Source organism: Triticum aestivum, chromosome 3B (assembly GCF_018294505.1).
Source record: "Triticum aestivum cultivar Chinese Spring chromosome 3B, IWGSC CS RefSeq v2.1, whole genome shotgun sequence".
Taxonomy (NCBI): Eukaryota; Viridiplantae; Streptophyta; class Magnoliopsida; order Poales; family Poaceae; genus Triticum; species Triticum aestivum.
Genome location: NC_057801.1, coordinates 637600210 through 637626115, shown reverse-complemented (window position 1 = coordinate 637626115; position 25906 = coordinate 637600210).

The following is a 25906-nucleotide window of genomic DNA, read 5'->3' as shown; positions in this document are numbered from 1 at the left end:
CGCACCCCGGCGTCGCTTGAAAAGTACAAAGCCACGGGGGAATGCGCCGGACTTGCGAGACATATTGGAGGATAAGGCAAGGCAAACAAGATCGATCTATGGATCGCGTGGGCGCCCTACAATACGCGACGACAACCGTCACGCCGGATGCAGCAACCCCGGCCGGGCCGAACACAGTAGACAAAGCTCGTTCGAGCTGCGTCGTGATATAGCCCAATACAGAGGCGCCGCACACCCATTATGCTTCACAGATGAAGTAATGGATCATCAAATCCCCGAAGGGTTTAAACCCATGAACATTGAATCCTACGATGGCACAACAGATCCTGCGGTTTGGATCGAAGACTATCTCCTTCATATCCACATGGCCCGCGGTGATGATCTTCACGCCATCAAATACCTCCCACTCAAGCTTAAAGGACCAGCTCGACATTGGCTCAACAGCCTGCCAGCAGAATCAATTGGGTGTTGGGAGGACCTGGAAGCCGCATTCCTTGATAACTTCCAGGGCACATATGTGAGACCACCAGACGCCGATGACCTAAGCCACATAATTCAACAGCCAGCGAATCGGCCAGACAATTCTGGACACGGTTCTTAACCAAGAAAAATCAAATCATCGACTGTCCGGATGCAGAGGCCCTTGCAGCCTTCAAACACAACATCCGCGACGAATGGCTTGCCCGGCACCTAGGACAGGAAAAGTTGAAATCAATGGCAGCCCTCACATCACTCATGACCCGCTTCTGTGCGGGAGAAGACAGCTGGCTAGCTCGCAGTAACAACCTAACCAAAAACTCTGGCAGTTCGGATACCAAAGACAGCAATGGCAGGTCGCGTCGCAATAAGCACAAATGCCACATTAACGGTGATAATATTGAAGATACAGCAGTCAACGCCGAATTCAGAGGCTCTAAACCCGGTCAGCGGAAAAAGCCATTCAAAAGAACTACTCCAGGCCCGTCCAACTTGGACCGGATACTCGATCGCTCGTGCCAGATACATTCCACCCCCGAAAAGCCAGCTAATCACACCAACAGAGATTGTTGGGTGTTCAAACAGGTAGGCAAGTTAATTGCCGAAGGCAACGACAAGGGGCTGCATAGCGATGATGAGGAGGAGACACAGCCGCCGAACAATAGAGGATAGAAGGGATTTCCCCCACAAGTGTGGACGGTGAACATGATATACGCAACCCACATACCCAAAAGGGAGCGGAAGCATGCGCTCAGGGACGTATACGCGATGGAGCCAGTCGCCCCAAAGTTCAATCCGTGGTCCTCCTGCCCGATCACTTTTGATCGAAGGGACCACCCCACCAGTATCCGCCACGGCGGATTCGCCACATTGGTTTTAGACCCAATCGTCGATGGATTTCACCTCACTAGAGTCCTGATGGACGGCGGCAGCAGCCTGAACCTGCCTTATCAGGATACAGTGCGCAAGATGGGCATAGATCCCTCAAGGATCAAACCCACAAAGACGACCTTCAAAGGCATCATACCAGGTGTAGAGGCCAATTGTACAGGCTCAGTTACACTTGAAGTGGTCTTCGGATCCCCGGATAACTTCCGAAGCGAGGAGTTAATCTTCGACATAGTTCCGTTCTGCAGCGGCTATCATGCACTGCTCGGACGTACCGCATTTGCAAAGTTCAATGCGGTGCCGCACTACGCATACCTCAAGCTCAAGATGACATGCCCTCGAAGAGTCATTACGGTCAACGGAAACACTGAACGCTCTCTCCGAACGGAGGAGCATACAGCGGCTCTCGCGGCAGAAGTGCAGAGCAGCCTCTTAAGGCAATTCTCGAGTCCGGCCGTTAAGCGACCGGACACCACCAAGCGAGCCCGGAGTAACCTACAACAAGACCACCTGGCACGTTCCGAGCACGCGTAGCAATGCGGCCCCAACCCCAGCCCTCGCGACATCGCGAGATCAGTGCCACGCGTACATCATTATGCTTTGGAGATACCATGGCATAGGGGGAGGGGCACGACCACGGCAGGCCCAGAGTGCGGATCAACCACACCAGGGGCTCCCAAATTGGTCATTCTTTTTTTTTCTTACTCTCGGGACTCCATTTTTCAAAAGCCCTATCCGGCAGTGGATCTGCCGAACTAACGATGCAACAGCCAGGGAAGCAGAAAAGCTACAACGAGTATCCAGGTGGTCTCCATTACGAGCATTATACCTGTTTTACATACCATTCCGCAGCCTACCCCTGGAGAGGACATGTTAAATAGTCCCACCCCTTGCTTATCGCACTATTTGTATCATTCTGCCTTAATTGCAGTATCTTTTGAATAAACAATGCATCACTTTTTGCCTATCATTGCATTCCTTTTTATATGTTCGCTTACGACATGTTGCACCCGTACGCTTTGGTACGGCCAAATACACCAGGGGCTTAAGTTCCGAAATTATGGTGTGATAAGTCCAAACACTTTCACAAGTGCGGCACCCCGAACTTATAGCATTATATGCATCGGCTCCAAATCATGTCTTGGGTCAATAGTTGGGTTTGCCCGGCTCCCATGTTTTGGTACCTTACATTCTGTTATATCGGCTAAGGTAGCGCTGGGAGAACCACTGCGATTGTGCCCCAGTTGAGCTGGGTTGAGCACCTCATTAGAGAAAGCTAAAACTGACCGTCAGGATAAGGCGGGAGCTGGTCCTTATTCGAGAGGTCTTTTCGAGTCCCTAAAGACTTATGCCGCTTAGAGCGAGGAGCCGGCTGTGTCCGGCCCAAGGTGTGGATAGCGCCCCGAATTCGGCCTTCCGAATACTAGGGGCTTCGCCGAAATTTAAAATTATAGAATTCTATGGCTAAGTGAGAGTGTTCAAGCATTATAAGTCCAGTTGCCTCGTCCGTTGTGTTGAGCGCCTCCCTAGAAGGACCCAAAAATGGGAACAAGAGCGCTCAAGTTTATCCCGTACACCCCAGCACTCGTGGCACGGGGGCTGAAGCCAACGACTTGCCATTTCTCAGATTTAATAAACGGCCGCACATAAGGTAATATTTTAAATTAACAAGTGTTGCTTAGCGCATATGAACAAAGTTTTCAGCGCATAGGATAACAAAACGCGAGTCTAATAAAAGATTACATCTTTGGAGCACTCACCCACAATAATGCGGGCACCCTTCAGGACACCCTTGTAATACATCTCGGGCGTGTGATACTCCTTGCTCGGCGGTGGCGCGTCCGTCACAAGCTTCTTGGCGTCCATCTTGCCCCAGTGCACCTTAGCGCGGGCAAGGGACTAACGGGCACCTTTAATACAAGCAGAGTGCTTGATGATGTCAACCCATGGATAGGCGTCCACCAGCCGCCGCACCAGACCGAAGTAGCTCCCAGGCATGGCTTCCTTGGGCCACAACCGAACTATGAGGCCCTTCATGGCTTGTTCGGCCACCTTGTGGAGCTCGACCAGCTGCTTCAGCTGGTCGCTCAGGGGCACCGGATGTCCGGCCTCAGCATACTGAGACCAGAACACCTTCTCCGTCGAGCTCCCCTCCTCGACTTTGTAGAATGCGGCAGCATCGGACACGCTGCGGAGCAGATCTGTGAACGCTCCTGGAGAGCTCCGAATTCGGGTAAGTAACAGGTAATTCACTTTTACATGCGTACTTTGCATGACGAATGCCTTACCCTCCGCTATCTTCTTCACCGCCTCGAGTTCCTGGAGGGCCTTTGGGCTTCGGCCTTAGCGGCTTTGGCACTCTCAAGAGCGGACGCAAGCTCGGACTCTCGAGTCTTCGAGTCACGCTCCAAATTCTTGTGTTTTTCCACGAGAGCCTGGAGCTCTTGCCGCACCTCCGCCACCCGCGCCTCCTGCTTCTCTCGCTCGGTGCGTTCCGCGGCCACATTGCGTTCGGCCGCGGACACCGCCTCCTTCAGGGTTGCCACCTCGTTCGTGGCCCCTACAATACCCACGTTATTCCTATCATTGTTTGCAACCAAATCCTTTTTTATAAGGTACAACTTTAATAAGGTGTTACTTACCTTCCTTGTCCTCGAGCTACTTCTTGGCACGGCCGAGCTCGCTCTCGGACCGCTCGAGGCTCTCCTTTAAGGCACCGACCTCCGCAGTCAGTGCGGCAGAGGTCAGCAGCGCAGTCTGCATTCCCATATTGGCATATTTGTGTTAGACTCATGCGTATATCTTTTTAGATCCTCAGTTCGACTTTTCTTTCCGAACACCAAACCGAGCATCAGGGGCTACTATCTATGCGGTACTATTTTTACATATCTTGAAACCCTTACCTCAAAGCCTGTTAGAAGGCTGGTGCAGGCTTCGGTCAGCCCGCTCTTGGCGGGCTGAACTTTCTGAATCACCGCACTCATAACAGTGTGGTGTTCCTCGTTGATGGAAGCACTGTTGAGGCCTCCAGCAAGCTATCCGGCGCCTCCGGTTGGACGGAGGCCGCCGGCGTCACTGTCTTGCCCTTCTCATGAAGGGGCCGCCCGCCGGACTCCGGAACCACCAAAGGTTCCTGCGTGGAGTCCGGCCCGATGTCCGGGAGGTTGCCCTGCGGCACCTCCAGGGCCTCCTCCTCCTGGATGGTCCCCTTCTGGGACCCCACCTCGGCGTCATCTGCGTCATGAGGGAAGGAGGCAGTTGGAAGTGAAGCGCTATTCACATCCGACGAACCCAGGGACCCGCTCGACGAAGCGGGGAGATCATCCTTGGGCGGGCTATATGGTGGTGTTCGGCATTAGAAGACACTATGCAGCGAAAGGAAAATTATAAGTTATTCTGGGATCCGGACACTTACGATTTCGCCAGGGGCTTGGCCCTTGGTGGCCACTCCTCGTCACCGTCGTCGGCGTTGGTGGAACAGTCCGGAGGAAGGGTCCTTCCCTTCTTGGACCCTTCGGCCTCCCCTGCTGGGGAAGCCTTCCTTTTCTTCTCTCCCCCCGCTGGGGGAGAGGCCTCTTTCTTTTCCTCCTCGTCCTCATGGGAGGAGTCCGCCTCGGAGTCATCGGACGATGAGTCCGATAACACCTGGCGCCAGGAACTCCTCTGAGTTCCCGTGGCCGGCCTTCTTCTCCGGCACCACGTAAGGCGCCGGGACCAGCAGCCCTGTCAAATGGGCATCCGCTGGGTCTTCTGGAAGGGGCGCCAGACAGTTAACCTGTCCGGACGTCTTCTGCCAAGCCTGTCAAAGGTAATGGGAGTTTTAGATCCCACATAGAGTCAAACTATGGAAAGCAAGTGTCCCATAAAGGACAATATAGCTTACCTCGCCAGCCGGACACTGCGAGCTGAATCCGCGGTCCTCGGTAGCGGATGCGGGAGCCTCGGTGCCCTTGAACAGCACCCTCCAGGCCTCTTTGTACGTAGTGTCGAAGAGCCTGCTCAATGTCTGGTGCTGTGCCGGATCGAACTCCCACAAGTTGAAGTCCCGCTGTTGGCACGGGAGAATCCGGCGGATGAGCATGACCTGGACTACGTTGACAACCTTCAGCTTCTTGTGCACCAGGGTTTGGAGACAAGATTGGAGTCCAGTCAGCTCCTCCGAATTGCCCCACGACAGGCCCTTCTCTTTCCAGGAGGTGAGCCGTGTGGGGATGCCAGATCTGAATTCGGGGGCCGCTGCCCATTCAGGGTCACGCGGCTCGGTGACATAGAACCACCCTGATTGCCACCCTTTGATGGTTTCCACGAAGGCGCCCTCGAGCCAGGTGACGTTGGGCATCTTGCCCACCATGGCGCCTCCGCACTCCGCTTGGTTGCCGCCCACTACCTTCGGCTTGACATTAAAAGTCTTTAGCCATAAGCCGAAGTGGGGCTGGATGCAGAGGAAGGCCTCGCACACGACGATAAACGTCGAGATGTTGAGGATGAAATTCGGGGCCAGATCATGGAAATCCAGGCCGTAGTAGAACATGAGCCCCCGGACAAATGGGTGGAGTGGGAAGCCCAGTCCGCGGAGGAAATGGGGAAGGAACACCACCCTCTCATGGGGCATGGGGGTGGGAATGACCTGCGCCTCGTCGGGGAGCCGGTGCGCGATATCGCTGGATAGATATCCGGCCTTGCGCAACTTCTTGATGTGCCCCTCCGTGACGGAGGAGGCCATCCACTTGCCTCCCGCTCCGGACATGGTTGGAGAAGGTTGAGGTGAGATGTGCGGACTTGGGCGCTGGAGCTCGAGTGCGCGGAGATGGATAAGCAAAGGAGGAAGAAGGCGTAGGTGAAAAGGTGGATCCTTATCCCTTTATATATGGGCGGGCGAAAACTATGCGTCCCCACCAGCCCAGTAAAACTCGCTTATCTCCCAAGCGCCGTAATCAATGGCGCGGTTGGGTTACCCACGTCCGTATTGATGAGGATCCCGGAATAAGGGGACACGATGTCTGCTTTGACAAGACGTGCCAAGGAAACCGCTTCGCTAAACGCGCTGAGGTGGAACAATAAAAATAATTCGAATAAAGGCTTGGCCGTGGCGTGACGTCATGTCGCGAAATACGTCAGCAGATTGAACTTGTGTAAATATTATTCTCTCTATGATGGTATGTGGAATTTATTTTGCAGAGTCGGACACTATCCTGGTGTTCAAAATCTTCTGTGAATTATTCGGAGGAGGAACCCGCCTTGCAATGCCGAAGACAATATGCGCGCCGGACTCGTCATCATTGAAGCCTGGTTCAGGGGCTACTGAGGGAGTCCTGGACTAGGGGGTGTCCGGATAGCCGAACTATCTTCATTGGCCGGACTAAAAAACTATGAAGATACAAGATTGAAGACTTCGTCCCGTGTCCGGATGGGACTTTCCTTGGCGTGGAAGGCAAGCTTGGCGATACGGATATGTAGATCTCCTACCATTGTAACCAACTCTGTGTAACCCTAGCCCTCTCCGGTGTCTATATAACCGGAGGGTTTAGTCCATAGGACACACAACAATCATACCATAGGCTAGCTTCTAGGGTTTAGCCTCCTTGATCTCGTGGTAGATCTACTCTTGTACTACCCGTATCATCAATATTAATCAAGCAGGAGTAGGGTTTTACCTCCATCGAGAGGGCCCGAACCTGGGTAACAACATCGTGTCCCTTGTCTCCTATTACCATCCGCCTAGACGCACAGTTCGGGACCCCCTACCCGAGATCCGCCGGTTTTGACACCGACAACCATCCATATTGCACTTGTATCACCATCTCTTCGCCGAACTAGTGCACCTATACAATTTACCATTGTAATGGGTGTGTTGGGGACACAAGAGACTCTTTGTTATTTGGTTGCAGGGTTGTTAGAGAGAGACCATCTTCACCCTACGCCTCCCACGGATTGATAAACCTTAGGTCATCCACTTGAGGGAAATTTGCTACTGTCCTACAAACCTCTGCACTTGGAGGCCCAACAACGTCTACAAGAAGAAGGTTGTGTAGTAGACATCAGCAACCCCTCACTCCTGCTGCCGCTCTGCGCAACGAGGGAGACACCATTGATCTATCAAGCGATGAAGATCTTGGTGATGAAGCTCTAGAGATGCTGATCAATAGCAAGCAAGAGGCGGAGATCTTCAGTGATCTGCCCTTCTTTGATGTTGACATCTTGAATAATTTCATTGGTGAGTGGTTCGACAACCAGAACATCAACATTGACAGTCTGCAACTGCTAGTGGGCATCAGTGTCACGTTCCATGGAGCTATTGCTAATGAGCTGGCCCTGGCTCAGAGAATCGTCGAGCTCAAAAACAAGATTGATTATGAGAAGGCGCAATTCAAGAAGAATATGCACAAGCTCATTGTGGCAGATGTGCAAATATTCAAGAAGATGTTGCATGACCTCAAGACTGAATTTCACAAGAAGCGTGAAGAAGCTAAAGGCTCTCGTGAACACATGAAGTCTTATGCCCATAAATGTGTGCAAGTACACAATGAAGCTGAAACGAGGAAAGCTCTTGGGCGTCCTGGCATTGATCCCAGAATGGCTGCTAAGAAGAATAAGAAGCCTGCTGAAGCTAATCCTGATGCTATAAGGCAGGGACAACCTAGCATTGTCTTCCCTGCCAGCATGACTGGTTCAAAGCCAAAGGTCCCCTCAGCTGCTTCTGAGCTCAAGAAGACTGCTATGTCTTGAGCTTGCATTGGTTTTCCTTGAAGAGGAAAGGGTGATGCAGCAATAGTAACGTAAGTATTTCCCTCAGTTTTTGAGAACCAAGGTATCAATCAAGTAGGAGGCTCCTCAAAAGTCCCATGCACCTACACGAACAAACAAGAACTCGCAACCAACGCAATAAAGGGGTTGTAAATCCCTTCAAGGCCACTTGTGAAAGTGAGATCTGATAGAGATAATATGATAAGATAAATATTTTTTTGGTATTTTATGATATAGATTGGAAAAGTAAAGATGCAAATAAAAGTAGATTCAAAGCTTATATGATAAGAGATAGACCCGGGGGGCCATAGGTTTCACTAGTGGCTTCTCTCAAGATAGCATAAGTATTACGGTGGGTGAACAAATTACTGTCGAGCAATTGATAGAAAAGTGAATAATTATGAGATTATCTAGGCATGATCATGTATATAGGCATAACATCCATGACAAGTAGACCGATTCCTACCTGCATCTACTACTATTACTCCACACATCGACCACTATCCAGCATGCATCTAGAGTATTAAGTTCAGGAAGAACGGAGTAACGCATTAAGAAAGATGACATGATGTGGAAGGATAAACTCATGCAATATGATATAAACCCCATCTTTTTATCCTCGATGGCAACAATACAATACGTGCCTTGCTGCCCCTGCTGTCACTGGGAAAGGACACCACAAGATTGAACCCAAAGCTAAGCACTTCTCCCATTGCAAGAAAGATCAATCTAGTAGGCAAAACCAAACTGATAATTCGAAGAGACTTGCAAAGATAACTTAATCACACATAAAAGAATTCATAGGAGATAAAAATATTTCTCATAGATAAACTTGATCATAAACCCACAATTCATCGGATCTTGACAAACACACCGCAAAAAGATTTACATCAAATAGATCTCCAAGAAGATCGAGGAGAACTTTGTATTGAGATTCAAACAGAGAGAAGAGGCCATCTAGCTAATAACTATGGACCCGAAGGTCTGTGGTAAACTACTCACAACTCATCGGAGAGGCCTTGGAGATGATGTAGAGGCCCTCCATGGTCGATTTCCCCCTCCGCCGGAGCACCGGCGAAGGCTCCAAGATGGGATCTCGCTGATATAGAAGGTTACGGTGGTGGAAATAGTTTTTCGTGGTCGCTTCTGATGTTTTCGGGGTACATGGGTATATGTAGGAGGAAGAAGTAGGTCGGTGGACGCTCAAGGGGCCCATGAGGGTGGGGGCGCGCCCACCTGTAGGGGGCGCGCCGGGCACCCTCCTGGCCGCCTCCCTTGTTTCTTGACTTCCACTCCAAGTCCTCTGGATCAGGTTTGTTCCAAAAAGATCGCTCCCGAAGGTTTCATTCTGTTTGGACTCCGTTTGATATTCCTTTTCTTCGAAACACTGAAATAGGCAAAAAAAACAGCAATTCGGGCTGGGCCTCCGATTAGTAGGTTAGTCCCAAAAATGATATAAAAGTGTAAAGTAAAGCCATAAACATCCAAAACGGGTAATATAATAGCATGGAACAATCAGAAATTATAGATACGTTGGAGATGTATCAAGCATCCCCAAGCTTAATTCCTGCTCGTCCTCGAGTAGGTAAATGATAAAAATAGAATTTTTGATGTGGAATGCTACCTAGCATAATTCTCAATGTAATTTTCTTTATTGTGGCATGATTGTTCAGATCCAAATGATTCAAAATAAAAGTTCATATTGACATAAGAAATAGTAATACTTCAAGCACACTAATCAAGGCAATCATGTCTTCTCAAAATAACATGGCTAAAGAAAGTTCATCCCTACAAAATCATATAGTTAGGCTATGCTTCATTTTTGTCACACAAAAATGCTCCCATCTTGCACACCCCCGATGACAAGCCAAGCAATTGTTTCGTACTTAAATAATCTAAAACTTTTTCAACTTTCACGCAATACATGAGCTTGAGCCATGGATATAGCACTATGGGTGGAATAGAATATGATGATGGAGGTTGTGTGGAGAAGATAAAAAAGAGAGAAAGTCTCACATTGACGAGGATAATCAACAGGCTATGGAGATGCCCATCAATTGATGTCAGCATGAGGAGTAGGGATTGCCATGCAACGGATGCACTAGATCTATAAATGTATGAAAGCTCAACAAAAGAAACTAGTGGGTGTGCATCCAAAAGAACATGGTGCTACTTTGAAGCACAAGTGTGGAAAAAAAGATAGTAACATTGCCCCCTTTTTATTTTCTCTTGTTTTTGGGCGTTTCTTTTTTTATTTGGCCTTATTATTATTATTATTATTATTATTTTATTTGGCCTTTTTTTTATTTGGGGACAATGCTCTAATAATGATGATCATCACACTTCTATTTATTTACAACTCATGAATTACAACTCAATACTAGAACAAGATATGACTCTATATGAATGCCTCCGGCGGTGTACCGGGATGGGCAATGAATCAAGAGTGACATGTATAAAAATTATGCATGGTGGCTTTGCCACAAATACGATGCCAACTACATGATCATGCAAGGCAATATGACAATGATGAGATGCGTGTCATGATGATGAACGGAACGGTGGAAAGTTGCATGGCAATATATCTCAGAATGGCTATGGAAATGCCATAATAGGTAGGTATGGTGGCTGTTTTGAGGAAGATATAAGGAGGTTTATGTGTGATAGGGCGTATCATATCTTGGGGTTTGGATGCACCGGTGAAGTTTGCACCAACTCTCAAGGTGAGAAAGGGCAATGCACGGTACTGAAGAGGCTAGCAGTGATGGAAGGGTGAGAGTGCGTATAATCCATGGACTCAACATTAGTAATAAAGAACTCATATACTTATTGAAAAAATCTACAAGTCATCAAAAACCAAGCACTACACGCATGCTCCTAGGGGGATAGATTGGTAGGAAAAGACGATCGCTCATCCCCGACCGCCACTCATAAGGATGCACAATTTAAGAACACCTCATGTTTCAAATTTGTTACACAACTTTTACCATACGTGCATGCTACGGGACTTGCCAAATTCATCACAAGCATTCTTTAAATTCATAATCACCCAATTAGCATGACTCTAATATCACCACCTCCATATCTCAAAACATCAAGTATCAAATTGATGATAGCATCCAATTCACTTCCTATGATAGTTTTTATTATACCCAACTTGGATGCCCATCATTCTAGGACCAATTTTATAACCATAGCAAATACCATGCTGTTCTAAAAGACTCTCAAAATAATATAAGTGAAGCATGAGAGATTAATAATTTCTACAAAATTAAGCCACCGCCGTGCACTAAAATATATAAGTGAAGCACTAGAGCAAAAACTATCTAGCTCAAAAGATATAAGTGAAGCACATAGAGTATTCTAATAAATTCCAATCAAGTGGGTTTCTCCCAAAAGGTGTGTTCAGCAAGGATGATTGTGGTGATCTAAAAATCAAAGACTAATATCATACAAGACGCTCCAAGCAAAACACATATCATGTGGCAAATAAAAATATAGCTCCAAGTAAAGTTACCGATAGACGAAGACGAAAGAGGGGATGCCTTCCGGGGCATCCCCAAGCTTAGGATTTTGGTTATCCTTGAATATCTTGGGGTTCCATGGGCTTCCCCAAGCTTAGGCTCTTGCCACTCCTTATTCCATAGTCCATCAAATCTTTACCCAAAACTTGAAAACTTCACAACACAAAACTCAACAGGAAATCTCATAAGCTCCGTTAGTGCAAGAAAGAAAAACCACCACATAAGGTACTATAATGAACTCATTATTTATTTATATTTGTGTTAAACCTACTGTATTTCAACTCCTTTATGGTTCATATGCTACATACTAGCCATAGATGCATCAAAATAAGCAAACAACACACGAAAAACAGAATCTGTCAAAAACAGAACAGTCTGTAGAAATCTGTAACTCTCGAATACTTATGGAACTTTAAAAATCCTACCAAAATAGGAAGTCCTGGGAAATTTGTCTATGATCTACAGCAAAAAGAATCAACTCAAAAGCATGTTTCTGTGAATTACTAAAATTATTTTCGTGCGCGCAAAGTTTCTGTTTTTCAGCAGAATCAAATTAACTATCACCATAGGTTATCCTATAGGTTCTACTTGGCACAAACACTAATTAAAACATGAAAACACATCTAAACAGAAGGTAGATGAAATATTTATTACTAAACAGAATAAAAAACAAAAACTAAAATAAAATTGGGTTGCCTCCCAACTAGCGCTACCGTTTAACGCCCCTAGCTAGGCATAAAAGCGAGGATAGATCTAAGTAGTGCCATCTTTGGCACTCAATTCCCAAGTAGCTCGCATGATAGATTCATAAGGTAATTTGACTTTCTTTCTTTGAAAGTGTTCCATGTATTTCCTTAATGGAAATTGGAATCTAATATTCCCTTCTTCATATCAATAATTGCACCAATCGTTCTAAGGAAAGGTCTACCAAGAATAATAGGACAAGAAAGATTGCAATCTATGTCAAGAACGATAAAATCTACGGGCACATAGTTCCTATTTGCAACAATAAGAACATCATTTATTCTTCCCATAGGCTTCTTAATGTTGGAATCCGCAAGGTGCAAATTTAAAGAGCAATCATCAAGATCATGGAAACCTAGAATATCGCATAAAGTTTTCGGAATCATGGAAACACTAGCACCCAAATCACACAAAGAATAACACTCATGATCTTTAATTTTAATCTTTATAGTAGGTTCCCACTCATCATAAAGTTTTCTAGGTATAGAAACTTCCAAATTAAGTTTTTTCTCATAAGATTGCATCAAGGCGTCAAAAATATGTTTGGTAAAAGCTTTATTTTGACTATTAGCATGAGGAGAATTCAACACGGATTGCAACAAGGAAATACAATCTTCTAAAGAACAATTATCATAATTAAATTCCTTGAAATCCAAGATAGTGGGTTCAATGCTATTTAAAGTCTTGACCTCTCCAATCCCACTTTTACCAAATTTAGCATCAAGATCTAAGAACTCCGAATCATTGGGACGCCTTTTAACTAAAGTTGACTCATCTCCAGTCCCATCATTATTAAGATTAATATTGCAAAACAAAGATTTAATAGGGGATACATCAATAACTTTTAGATATTCATCATTATTTTCCCCTAACTCTTCTGGTTTGGCAGCCATCTTATTGACCAAGGTGGACTGCTTATCAGAAATTTGGGCTATTGATTTTTCAAGACGAGTAACTTGAGAGTTCAAACCATAAAATTCCTTAGACATATCATCATGCTCTTTGTTCATATACCCCATAAAGTTTTTTTTTGTTCTTTAAGCTCTTTTCTAAAGAAACTATTATGCACAAATTGTAAAGTCATAAAACTCCTAACCTTTAATTCAATCTCATCCAACCTTCTAAGATGAAGGTCGGTGTTCTTAGGCAAAGCCATATGGGCAAACATGCACACAAGCAAACAAAAAGGCAAGTGAAAGAGAGAGGAGATTGGGAAAGAGAGGGCGAATAAAACAGCAAGGGTGAAGTGGGGGAGAGGAAAACAAGAGGCAAATGGCAAATAATGTAAGTGCGAGGGAGATGAGTTTGTGATGGGTACTTGGTATGTCTTGACTTGAGCGAAGACCTCCCCGGCAACGGCGCCAGAAATCCTTCTTGCTACGTCTTGAGCTTGCGTTGGTTTTCCTTGAAGAGGAAAGGGTGATGCAGCAATAGTAGCGTAAGTATTTCCCTCAGTTTTTGAGAACCAAGGTATCAATCCAGTAGGAGGCTCCTCAAAAGTCACACGCACCTACACAAACAAACAAGAACTCGCAACCAACGCAATAAAGGGGTTGTGAATCCCTTCAAGGCCACTTGCCAAAGTGAGATCTGATAGAGATAATATGATAAGATAAATATATTTGTTGGTATTTTATGATATAGATTGGAAAAGTAAAGATGCAAATAAAAGTAGATTGAAAGCTTATATGATAAGAGATAGACCCGGGGGCCATAGGAATCACTAGTGGCTTCTCTCAAGATAGCATAAGTATTACAGTGGGTGAACAAATTACTGTCGAGCAATTGATAGAAAAGTGAATAATTATGAGATTATCTAGGCATGATCATGTATATAGGCATCACGTCCGTGATAAGTAGACCGACTCCTACCTGCATACTACTATTACTCCACACATCAACCTCTATCCAGCATGCATCTAGAGTATTAAGTTCATGAAGAATAGAGTAACGTATTAAGAAAGATGACATGATGTAGAGGGATAAACTCATGCAATATGATATAAACCCCATCCTTTTATCCTCGATAGCAACAATACAATACGTGCCTTGCTGCCCCTACTGTCACTGGGAAAGGACACCACAAGATTGAACCCAAAGCTAAGCGCTTCTCCCATTGCAAGAAAGATCAATCTAGTAGGCCAAACCAAACTGATAATTCGAAGAGACTTGCAAAGATAACTTAACCACACATAAAAGAATTCAGAGGAGATTCAAATATTTCTCATAGATAAACTTGATCATAAACCCACAATTCATCGGATCTCGACAAACACACTGCAAAAAGAGTTACATCGAATAGATCTCCAAGAAGATCAAGGAGAACTTTATATTGAGATTCAAAGAGAGAGAAGAAGCCATCTAGCTAATAACTATGGACCCGAAGGTCTGTGGTAAACTACTCACAACTCATCAGAGAGGCCTTGGAGATGAGGTAGAGGCCCTCCGTGGTCGATTACCCCTCCGACGGAGCACCGACGAAGGCTCCAAGATGGGATCTCGCGGATACAGAAGCTTACGATGGTGGAAATAGTTTTTTGTGGTCGCTTCTGATGTTTTCGGGGTACATGGGTATACATAGGAGGAAGAAGTAGGTAGGTGGACGCTCAAGGGGCCCACGAGGGTGGGGGGCACGCCCACCTGTAGGGTTCGCGTCGGGCACCCTCATAGCCGCCTCCCTTGTTTATTGACTTTCACTCCAAGTCCTCTGGATCACGTTTGTTCCAAAAAGATCACTCCCAAATGTTTCATTCCATTTGGACTCCGTTTGATATCCCTTTTCTTTGAAACACTGAAATAGGCAAAAAAAACAATTCGGGCTGGGCCTCCAGTTAGTAGGTTAGTCCCAAAAATGATATAAAAGTGTAAACTAAAGCCCATAAACATCCAAAATGGGTAATATAATATCATGGAACAATCAAAAATTATAGATACGTTGGAGACGTATCAAAGACCAGACAGGCTAAAGCAGAAGCCAGGAAGAGGAAGCACAAGGATACATCTGATGATGCTCCCTCCAAGAAAAAGTTGAAGACAAAGGGCTCTAAGTCTTCAAGGAAAGAGCATGCTGCTGCCCCAGAGCCCCTCGTTGTTGAACCCATTTTTGTTTCATACCCTGCCTCTGCTAATCGCGAGCGCAGTCTCGTTGTTCATGAGCCCGCTCCCACAGAGGCACCAGAATTTGAAGAAGTCCCAGCTGTTTACCCCAACGCAGCTGAAGACATTGGTCATGAAAACAATGTACTTGATGATGAAGTCCTTCTTCAGCTCGAGCCCCAATTGGTATCATCGCCTGCTCCTACAAGCACTGGCTACATTAGCCTTGGTCGTCCATTGACGCCAATAGCTCAAGATGACTCATGGGCTGAGCACCAACAAGAAGACACTCCAGTTCAAGATGAGACACCTCTTACTCCACCTGCTCAAGTCACCTATCCGGTGCTTGATGATGACAATTACACGGAGATCACTCCATCTCCAAAGGCATCGCCAGCATTTCGCAGGGTTCGCAAAGGTCTTAGGCCATCTATCTCCATGTCTACCATTCCAGAAGAAGATTCACAACAATCCAGCTCAGTGGCATGTCAAGTGTTCCCTGAAGAGAATCCTTCTGCAACTATACAAGCGTCTGAAGCTAAAGCTGCTGAAGACATTCCGGCTGCATCAGCCAAAGAAGAAAGAAGAGAAGAAGAAAGAGAAGTCACACCCCCTGTTATTGATCAAGTCATTCTTGATGAGAATGTGATCGTGCCTGACCCTCCGGTAGTTGACCAGATGGAGGTTGAAAACAATGAGGCTGCCACCAACAATGCTACTGAAGCCAATGACCCTGTCATGGCTGAAGACAATGTGGAGCCTGAAGCCAATGAAAATGCTGAAGCCACTGTGACGCCAATCATTACTGATGGCGCTGTTCCTCCATCGCGACCACACACCATGGAAAGGGCCTTCAATCGTGATGGTCAGCTTGTCATTGTGCATTGGCCAATTATGATTCCTCGAACTGCTCTAGGACCCCAATATGATTATCATGTGGAGCGAAGGCCTCAAGTTCAGAAGCCAAAGCCGCGTCTACCAAGGCTTCCAAGTGCTGTCACTACACAAGGCTCATTCGGCGTACTAAGCTTCAGAGAAGACAATACATTCTTTGACAGTGCCAAGAGCCCTTACAAGAAGCCAAAGATCTCCTCTGACAGATTTTGCAGCCATCAATAGCGAAGCTATTACTCTTGCATTCTATACAATCAAGACCAGATTTTTCCGCACAGACGTCTGGATTGTGATGCTATGGCTGGGATGCCTTGTTTGGAAGAAGCCCTTGACTGCTTTAGGGATGTTGGCCTTCTGGAGTTCATGACTGATAAAGAGCACTAGAATGAAGAGCTCCTTCTGCAGTTCTATGCCACCTTACACATTCGAGGCTACAACAGGGATTCGAAGACTTGGATCCTTGAGTGGATGACAGGTGATGTACATCATGAAGCCAAAGCTCAGGATATCATCGAGCTGACTTCCCTGCCCACTCCAGGTGAGTTATATGAACCTGGTTGTTCCCTTTATCATAATGAACTTCAGAGCATATTTCAGAAGCCAGAGCCGAACATGAGCCAAATTCTTAGCATGATGAAGCCTTTGCCCCAAGACGCTGAATATCCAAAGGAATTCTTTATTAAGGGCCTTGAGTATCTGCCATGCATAGTTTATCACATTCTGAGGCATACTCTCTGGCCCATCAAAGGCCATTCTTCTGAAGCCAAACTTGAAGGCGCCATGAAGACTTTGGTATTCTATATCATTAATGGCATCAGATTCAACACCTAGGATTTTTCATCAGACAACTTGCTGCTTCCGAGATTGATCTGTTTGGTCTGAAGTTTTATGCTCCATGGATAATGCGCTTGATTAAGCGACATTCAACTTTTGACTATCGGCCATCAGCTCACAATCACATTGTCTTTTTGCCTAATGTTGATATGTCTGTTGAAGCCATCTACCCTGAGCCTGCCAAGAAGTCCCTCCACCTTCAGAATGCTGAGTTCCAGACCTTCACACCGCCCATTGATGGTGTTCATGTTCCCAATGCTGCAACTCATGCTTATCCGTTGGCTGGTGTCGTGGAATTAACACGTCAGATGTCCTAGCGAAAGGACTTAGTCGTGGATCCATTGCAACGAGATTAGGTTAAAGGGGTTAAACGGGAACAAAGGACACGGGAAGTTTATACTGGTTCGGCCCCTTGCGGTGAAGGTAAAAGCCTACGATCCAGTTGTTGTGGGATTGATTTGTCTCGATGAGCAGGGAGCGAATCCGCTTTACCTATCTCTCGAGCTGTTGTCTCTTGTCCCTGAACCGCCGCCGGGTCATCCCTTTATATACACAGGTTGACGCCCGGGCAGTTCACAGAATCCTGAGGCCTGCTCATACAAGTGTCCGGCTCGGTTTCTTCCTTTCCCTAACTTACAATACAAGTTATACATCTATGGCGGTTTACTACTATGGGCCCTAATCCGCCATTGGGCTCTGGGCCTCTAAGCTTTAACAGTAGAGCGCCATACTCCTTGTCTTCATGGGCTTCAATATAGATGAGCGTAAACCGGCCCCTCCTGGGCGGTTTGCACTCAGTAGTTATATCCCCAACATTAGGCCCAGATTGATTTGAACCTGTTCATGTCAATCTTCAATACTTAGAAAAATTCTGTGAACATCTTCTTATGATCCTCATAAACCGCCATGACATCTTCTCCATGTGAGCTTGGTAAACTGCCATGACGTCATCTTCTAAAATTGTAGTAAATTGTCATGACATCATCTCTGTATAAAAAACTCATAAAGATTCCCTTTATTAATTAATTTCCAAAGATCAAGGCAACAGCTGTGCCCCATTTTCCGCTTCGAGCTCCTCGATCCCCGCGCTTGCCTGCTTATCCATTCGCCTTATAAATAGGCCCAGGGGTCTTTCCCTTTTCCCCTTTCGTGCTTCTTCTTCCTCCTCGCGACTCTCGAACCCTGAAGCTTTGCCGCCGCACTCGACCTTCAAGCTCTGCATCACCCTTGGCCGCTGCATCAACCTGAACATACCAGAGATCCGCGACACTTCTCCGCCACTCCTGTGAATCCGGTAAGCCTCCTTCCCTCAACCCTAGATCTGCATTAGGGTTTCGGTGTTCATCCGTGTTCATTGTTTCGTCCTTACTGTCTCATGGAATCTAGATAAGCTTGTCATCTTTCCTTTGCGACCGAAGCTGTAGTTTATTTCGCCTTACCATAGTATCCTTTCGACTACGAACAGACCTCATATGGATCCTTTTTGTTCTGCTGTTGCCATATTAGGGCTTTGATATTTTTCCTTTTCCCGAACTAGGCTAGATCCATAATGATAATCCTTAGCTTGTGAAACCTGTTTGTGTAGCACTTAGCAATTTTCAGATCTATTTTCGTCCATACCACTGTAGGCGGTATGTCCTGTAGAAAATGACAATCCGCCAGGTACCATTAGCCTCACGTAAACCGCCGCCTTTTCTTGAACATTCATATCCGGTTTAATGTGCTCACATGCTTTGATTAAATTCCCCGGTTTGACGCCGATTTATGCATATCAATCTTGAACCGTGAACCGGCATTTGAACTTCCTTTACAACTTTGTCACCAAAAATGGCCAAACAGTTCTCCTCTTGCAATTGGGTTCCTTCCCGGATTACAAAAGAGCAACTTACTGGGTATGTTGTGACTGGCGCTTTAGCAAAGAAGGAGGTCATTCATTAGAGAGTCCCGGGTACTGAAAATCCTCCTGAGCCTCAAGATGGAGAGGTAGTTGTGTTTATGCAGCATCTGGACCAAGGGTTTAGCCCTCCCGGATCAAAAAATTTCCGTGATGTACTTGCCAATTTCCAACTCCATCCTCAAGACATTGGACCAAACTCCGTGTCCAACATCTGCAATTTCCAAGTGTTCTGTGAAGTTTATCTGCAAGAAGAGCCAACTATTGAACTTTTCAGAGATTTCTTCCACTTGAACCGCCGTACCGAATTTTCTTATGGCCCCAATACTGAACTTGGTGGACTGTCGATTCAAAAAAGGAAAGAAGTCGATTTTCCTCATGCCAAACATCACAGCCACCCCAAGGATTGGAATCAGACATGGTTCTACTGTCGGAACACCGCTCCTGCTGATGAAAATCCTCTGCCGAGTTATTGTGCTTACCGACTCAGCAATGGACATACACTGCCTCAACGGCTTACTGCCAGAGAATGACAATCATATGCACCACAGTTTGCTAAGTTCCGGGCTCTTCTAGCAAGCGATTTAACCAGCATTGACCTTGTCTGTTGCTGGGTTTCATGGGGTATCCTGCCCTTATGCCGCCGTACTAGATTAATGCATGAATATACTGGGGATGTCAAAGACCCTCAACGGCACACTGAAATATAGATGAATGCTGATGAAATCACCGAGTCTGTCAAAAAGATGCTAGATGAACTGATATCTGAGTGCAGCAAAATTGGGCTGCGTCCCTTTTATGCCTCCAACAAACCACCAGCTATAAGAATTTATCTTTTTGCTTTTTAATCCGTCTCCCCTTTAACATTTTTCTGATAGCCTTTTGTTTATTCTTACATGCCAAAGATCCATTCTGAAAGAGGAAAACTCAAGACAAACCGGCAAAACCACAAGACAAACCGGTTAAATCTCCTCGTGCTAAGAGCTAGGCCACAAAGAGGCCAGCAAAGAAGAAAACCGCCGAGTCCTCTGATCCGCCCGTAGATGTTGATGACTCGGAACCAGAGGTAGAACTTCACTCCCTTGGTTCATTTTTCATACATCTTATTGACAACGAACATTATCAGGATGATGCGGAAGCCAGGCGTGCTGACCACATAGAGGTAATCTCCCTTTCCTCCAATTTTGATCTTGTGTCAGTACAAAAACTCCGTCGCGTAGTCCAGAAAGTGAAACGTTCACATCCTCTCACTCATTTGGATCCACAATTTTCTTTGAAGACACAGCACCCTGAAGCTCGTCGCATAACCCGGCACAGTGGCCAACAAGTCACTTCCTCCGGTTTACCAGACACCCCAATCCGGAAGCGTCGTGCAGAGGTCTCTTGTAATTCTAACAAATCTTATCCCTTGGCGGGTTACTTCCGACACCCTCTTAATCCGTCTGACTCGAATTATCAGGTAACTTCCAATTCATCCTCTGGCGACTCATCAACCACACAAATGCCTTCCCTCAAGACCGTCCCTGGGTAAGTATAATAATTTTAGCTTTGCTTTCTTGCACCGGTTTACCATATTAACCTCTGGTTTGCTATTTTGCAGCGCCAAAGCCCGACTCAGCAAAAAAGCAAAACTGGGTGCTCCCACTGAGGATTTGAACCGGAGAGGACCTCAGACGATGCTGGTGGAGATACAAATATTGCTATGGATGATCCTGTGCCACAAGGTCAGGACACTTATGTTGATCCGCCAGAAGTTTACCCGGCTAGTCCTCATGTCGATCCACCAAGCCCCACTGCCAGTCCTCTAAGTCCAGCTACTAATCCGCCGAGCCCAGCCAAAGCCTCGGATAAACCGGCGAGCCCAAATAAAGCAACTGATGATGTTGTGATTACCTGGTTTGGCCACACTTCTCCTGGCAACCCTGTTGCTTTGTCAAAGCACAGTGCCAAAACGGAATTTGCTGTTGTGGAGAAAGGCAAATGGAAGACTGATTTGTCAAGCCGTGCTCATCTCAATGCTCAGGAACTCCATTCTGGATACCTAAACTACCTACATACAAGCCGTGACTATGACACCGGTTTAGTCAACTTGATGAAGGAGCGCTATGAGGTAACTTCCATTCAAACACTATAAATTTTCCTTTGTGCTTTATATCAACTCTGATCCATTGTAGCCCCCAAGGGTCGGTTTATCTCTTCAAGATGAACCGAGACTTTGGGTAAAAAAGACTTCAATTGTGTAGCCCCCAAGGGCCGGTTTAGCTCTTCAGGATGAACCGGGACTTTCTGTTGCAAATTTTATCTTTGTTGAATTCCTTCACCTCCGGTTTATCTGATTAATTCAGCATTAGCCCCCAACTGCCAAGATTAATACTTGTATTGAGCCTTGGGACTTAAAATATTGGTTAAAAAAGCAATCCGCATTAGCCCCCAAGTGCCAAGTGTATAACTTGTTATGTGCTTGGGACTTTGAGAAAATATTAACAAATGATTTATCTGTTGCAGGCTGATTTGAGCAATAAGGATTCCCAAATCGTCGATCTTCAGGAAAATAATAAGTCCCAGCCGATAGAAACCTCCAAAGCCAGAGATGAACTGAAGGGCGCTTTAACTGCCATGGAGCAATTAAAGGATGGCTTCAAGAGGGAGCGAGCTGACTGGGAAACTGAGAAGGATGCTCTATTAAAGTAGGCTGAGGATGCTGAAGCGGCTCTTAAACCGGTGGCAGAAGAGCTGACTGGTTTAAAGCGTCGGGTCAATGCTATGACCACTGCTATATTTGGTAAGCACTCTTCTCAAGAGCCTTTCTTAACAGCTGTGAAACTGCCGATTTAACAGTAAATTCTTAAACCGCTTCAGGTAGTCATGTTGCTCATCTAGGCTCGGACATGCGGATGAAATTGAAAGCAGCATATGCTTTGATAGAGCAACTGTATACCGGCGCTCAACGAGTCATCTGCGCAGCTTCATACAATAAACCGGCGCCAACCTTGATCAAGGATACCTTGGTCAAATTATCTATGACACCTGCCCAGATAGAGGAGGTAAAGTGATCTGCTGCAAGGGCCGGCGCTTTATCAGGACTGACTCGAGCCAAAGCATGGATAGCTGATCTTGATCCAGAAGATATCGGACAGGGCTATCCTAGCCAACAAGAAGATGGGTCAGAATTTGACAGGGAAGATCTCAAGGCCTTGACCAAGGAGATGTGCCCACTTGCAAGCAAATTGGTCGAAGAAGTTGGCTTGTCTGTCCATCGGTCCAGCTATGACGCAGACAACAAACGGGTTGATGCAGCTGTGAAAGAGGCGCAGAATCTTATCCCGCCAATCCGTAAGCACACCTATGCCTCTGACGTTGAACCTTCCAATCTTATAAGCAACGAACCTGTCTTCCAAGCCTTAACCAGGATTGATTGGGCCACCATTGACTTCCAGCCACTGGGTGAGGAGGAGGAAGTTGAACCGACGCGAGATGATCCATAAAATTCACATCAACCTCGTGATGAATCATAATCCGGCAGCCGGTTTGATTTCCACATATAGCATTCTGGGCAATGAACAATTATTCTTTTGGGCATCAAAGCGCCTTGTAATAGGCTAGTTGAAATACTTTGATCTTCTGCCATCGTGCACTGCTACCTGACACTGTAATCCGGCATGATTGTTGCTATGCTTGCTTTATGTGCCTTAGTATTTTTATAAAATCCTGCCTTCTGCATTTGAAAAACTTAAACATGCCCTGGCGGTTTACCGCCGGACGGGTTATGATACCCAATAGAGAACCAGAGTTTTCATAACCAAGGTTGTAAAGTAATGAAATATGAAATGTATCATACCTGTGATATTGAATCACATTGTTGGTTTACCAACTTGTGTAGTAAGGGTGATAACCCAAATTTTGAGTGTTTTGAAAACTCCCACCATGTCGTGCTGGTGCATAATAAGCCATGCCGGGTTATGACAAACACCGGATGATCATCCTGGCGACTTATAGTCAATGCCAGACTGGATTAAGAAACGCCGGTTCATAATTGATTATGTACTAACAGCTGATAACTGAAAGCCACGCCGGGTTAAGAAACACCGGGTTGATGTAATGACTTATAGTCGGGCCGGGTCAAGAGACGCCGGTTTAACTCAAAACCTTATCAAAGGAGATAAAACTTTGCAAAATAAAATCAAATAAAACTTTGTAGTCGAGGCTTTTCAAGGGCTGCCAGGCGCAAATTCGAGGCTTTTCATGGGCTACCAGGCCGCTGAGTTAAACCATTAGACAAAGCCTTTCAAGATGGGCCTCGAATTAACCAATCGTCGTTTTATCTTTGACAAGTTCAAGGTCTGTATAATATTGACTTGTCAAACATTCGACGGGTCATACCAGGATTACCTGGACAGGAGTGGCTTACTTGATGAAGGCAGGTTAACCCGGGGTTTTAGGTGAATACACCAGGCTTCCAAGCCGTGGCTTGATAGCCTATTACAAGGGTCCTTTCAAACTCTTTGTTGCTTTGCACAAAGAGCCCCCAAGTAACTTTGTGAGCGGTGCTCAATGGGTGCCTATGTTTGAGTCGTGCTTCAGCAACAATACTCTCTTTGGCCCCTTGGGTGTGAAGCTCCCAAGCTTTGTTGTGGCAAGATAGCCGGTTTAATGGACAAACAGGACGTTGCTTTATAAGCAGAAGCCCCCTTGTAACCAAGAAATATTGGAAGAACGGCAGAGGCCCTGCTTGTAAGAAGGATGCCGGTTTATTATATTGATCATAATATATACATTTTCAAAATATGTACATAATGGGAGCCTATGGCTCAGGTGTAGTAAGGCCATAGATGAGCGATATTCCACGGCCGACGGGTCTCTTCCTCCAATTTGCTTGAGTCTTTGTGTTCTCGAACATCGATGAGGTAGTATGATCTGTTGTGCAGATTCTTGCTGACCACAAAGGGCCCTTCCCAAGGTGGGGATAACTTGTGCATATCGGTCTGGTCCGGGATGAGCCGGAGCACTAAGTCGCCTTCTTGAAAGGTTCTTGTTTTAACCCGGCGGCTGTGATAACGCCGCAGGTCTTGTTGATAAACCGCCGAACGAGCCAACACCATGTCCCGTTTTTCATCTAACAGGTCCAGTGCTTCTTGACATGCTTGCTCATTGTCCGCTTCAACATAATTGGCAACCCGGGGCGAGTCATGACGAATATCACATGGGAGTACCGCCTCTGCCCCGTAAACCATGAAGAAAGGTGTATAACCTGTAGATCGATTTGGGGTGGTGTTTATGCTCCATAACATATTTGGTAATTTCTACCCAACAACCCGGCGTCCTCTTTAAAGGAACCATAAGCCGAGTCTTGATACCCTTCAAAATTTCCTGGTTAGCTCTCTCAGCTTGACCATTAGACTGGGGGTGAGCCACGGACAACACATCAAGCCGGATGTGCTCTCATTGACAAAATTCCTCCATCTCGCCTTTGGAGAGGTTCATGCCATTATCTGTGATGATGCTGTGTGGAAAACCAAAGCGGAAGATCACCTTCTTGATGAATTGAACCGCCGTGGTTGTGTCACACTTGCTTACTGGCTCCGCTTCAACCCATTTAGTAAACTTGTCAACCACCACCAACAGGTGGGTCTTCTTATCTTTGGATCGCTTGAAGGCCCCTACCATATCAAGCCCCCAAGTAGCAAATGGCCAAGTGATGGGAATCATTCCTAGCTCCTGAGCCGGAACATGAGCTCGTTGTGAAAATTTCTAACAACCGTCACACCGCCTTACCAAGTCCTCAGCATCAGCATGAGCCGTCAGCCAATAGAAGCCATGACGAAAAGCTTTAGCAACCAAGGATTTTGAACCGGCGTGATGACCACAATCTCCTTCGTGGATCTCACGTAGATTCTCATGGCCTTCTTCAGGAGAAACACAATGCTGGAACACACCAGAGACACTGCAATGGTGTAACTCGCCATTGTGAATAACCATGGACTTCGATCACCGGATTATCTGCCTGGCCAAAACTGCTTCTTCTGGCAACTCGCCTCGGTTCATATACGCCAAGTATGGAACCGTCCAATCCGGAATAATGTGTAAAGCGGCCACCAATTGTGCCTCCGGATCAGGAATAGCGAGGTCCTCCTCTATAGGCAACTGAACTGTCGGGTTGTGCAAGACATCCAGAAAGGTATTGGGCGGCACCGGTTTACGCTGAGATCCCAGCCGGCTTAAAGCATCGGCTGCCTCATTTTTGTATCGATCAATGTGCTCCACTTGATAACCCTTGAAGTGACCAGCAACAATATCCACCTCTCGTCAGTAAGCCGCCATGAGTGGATCCTAGGAATCCCAAGTACTTGAAACTTGCTGGGCCACCAGATAAGAGTCCCCAAAGCATCGAACCCGGCTTAAGTTCATTTCCTTAGCCACTCGAAGACCATGGAGTAAGGCCTCGTACTCAGCTGCATTGTTAGTACAAGGAAACATTAAGCAAAGAACATAACGGATTTTATCACCTCGAGGGGAAGTAAGGACAACTCCAGCCCTCGAGCCCTCTAATTGCCTGGACCCATCGAAGTGGGTAGTATAGTATGTACTATTCGGTTTGTCTTCCGGTGCCTGCAATTCTGTCCAATCATTGATGAAATCCACAAGGGCCTGGGACTTGATAGCTGTTCGAGGCATATATTTCAAACCGTGTGGTCCAAACTCAATGGCCCACTTAGCAACTCAGCCAGTTGCCTCCCTGTTCTGGATTATATCCCCCAAAGGAGATGAACTGACCACTGTGATGGGATGGCCTTGAAAGTATTGTTTAAGCTTC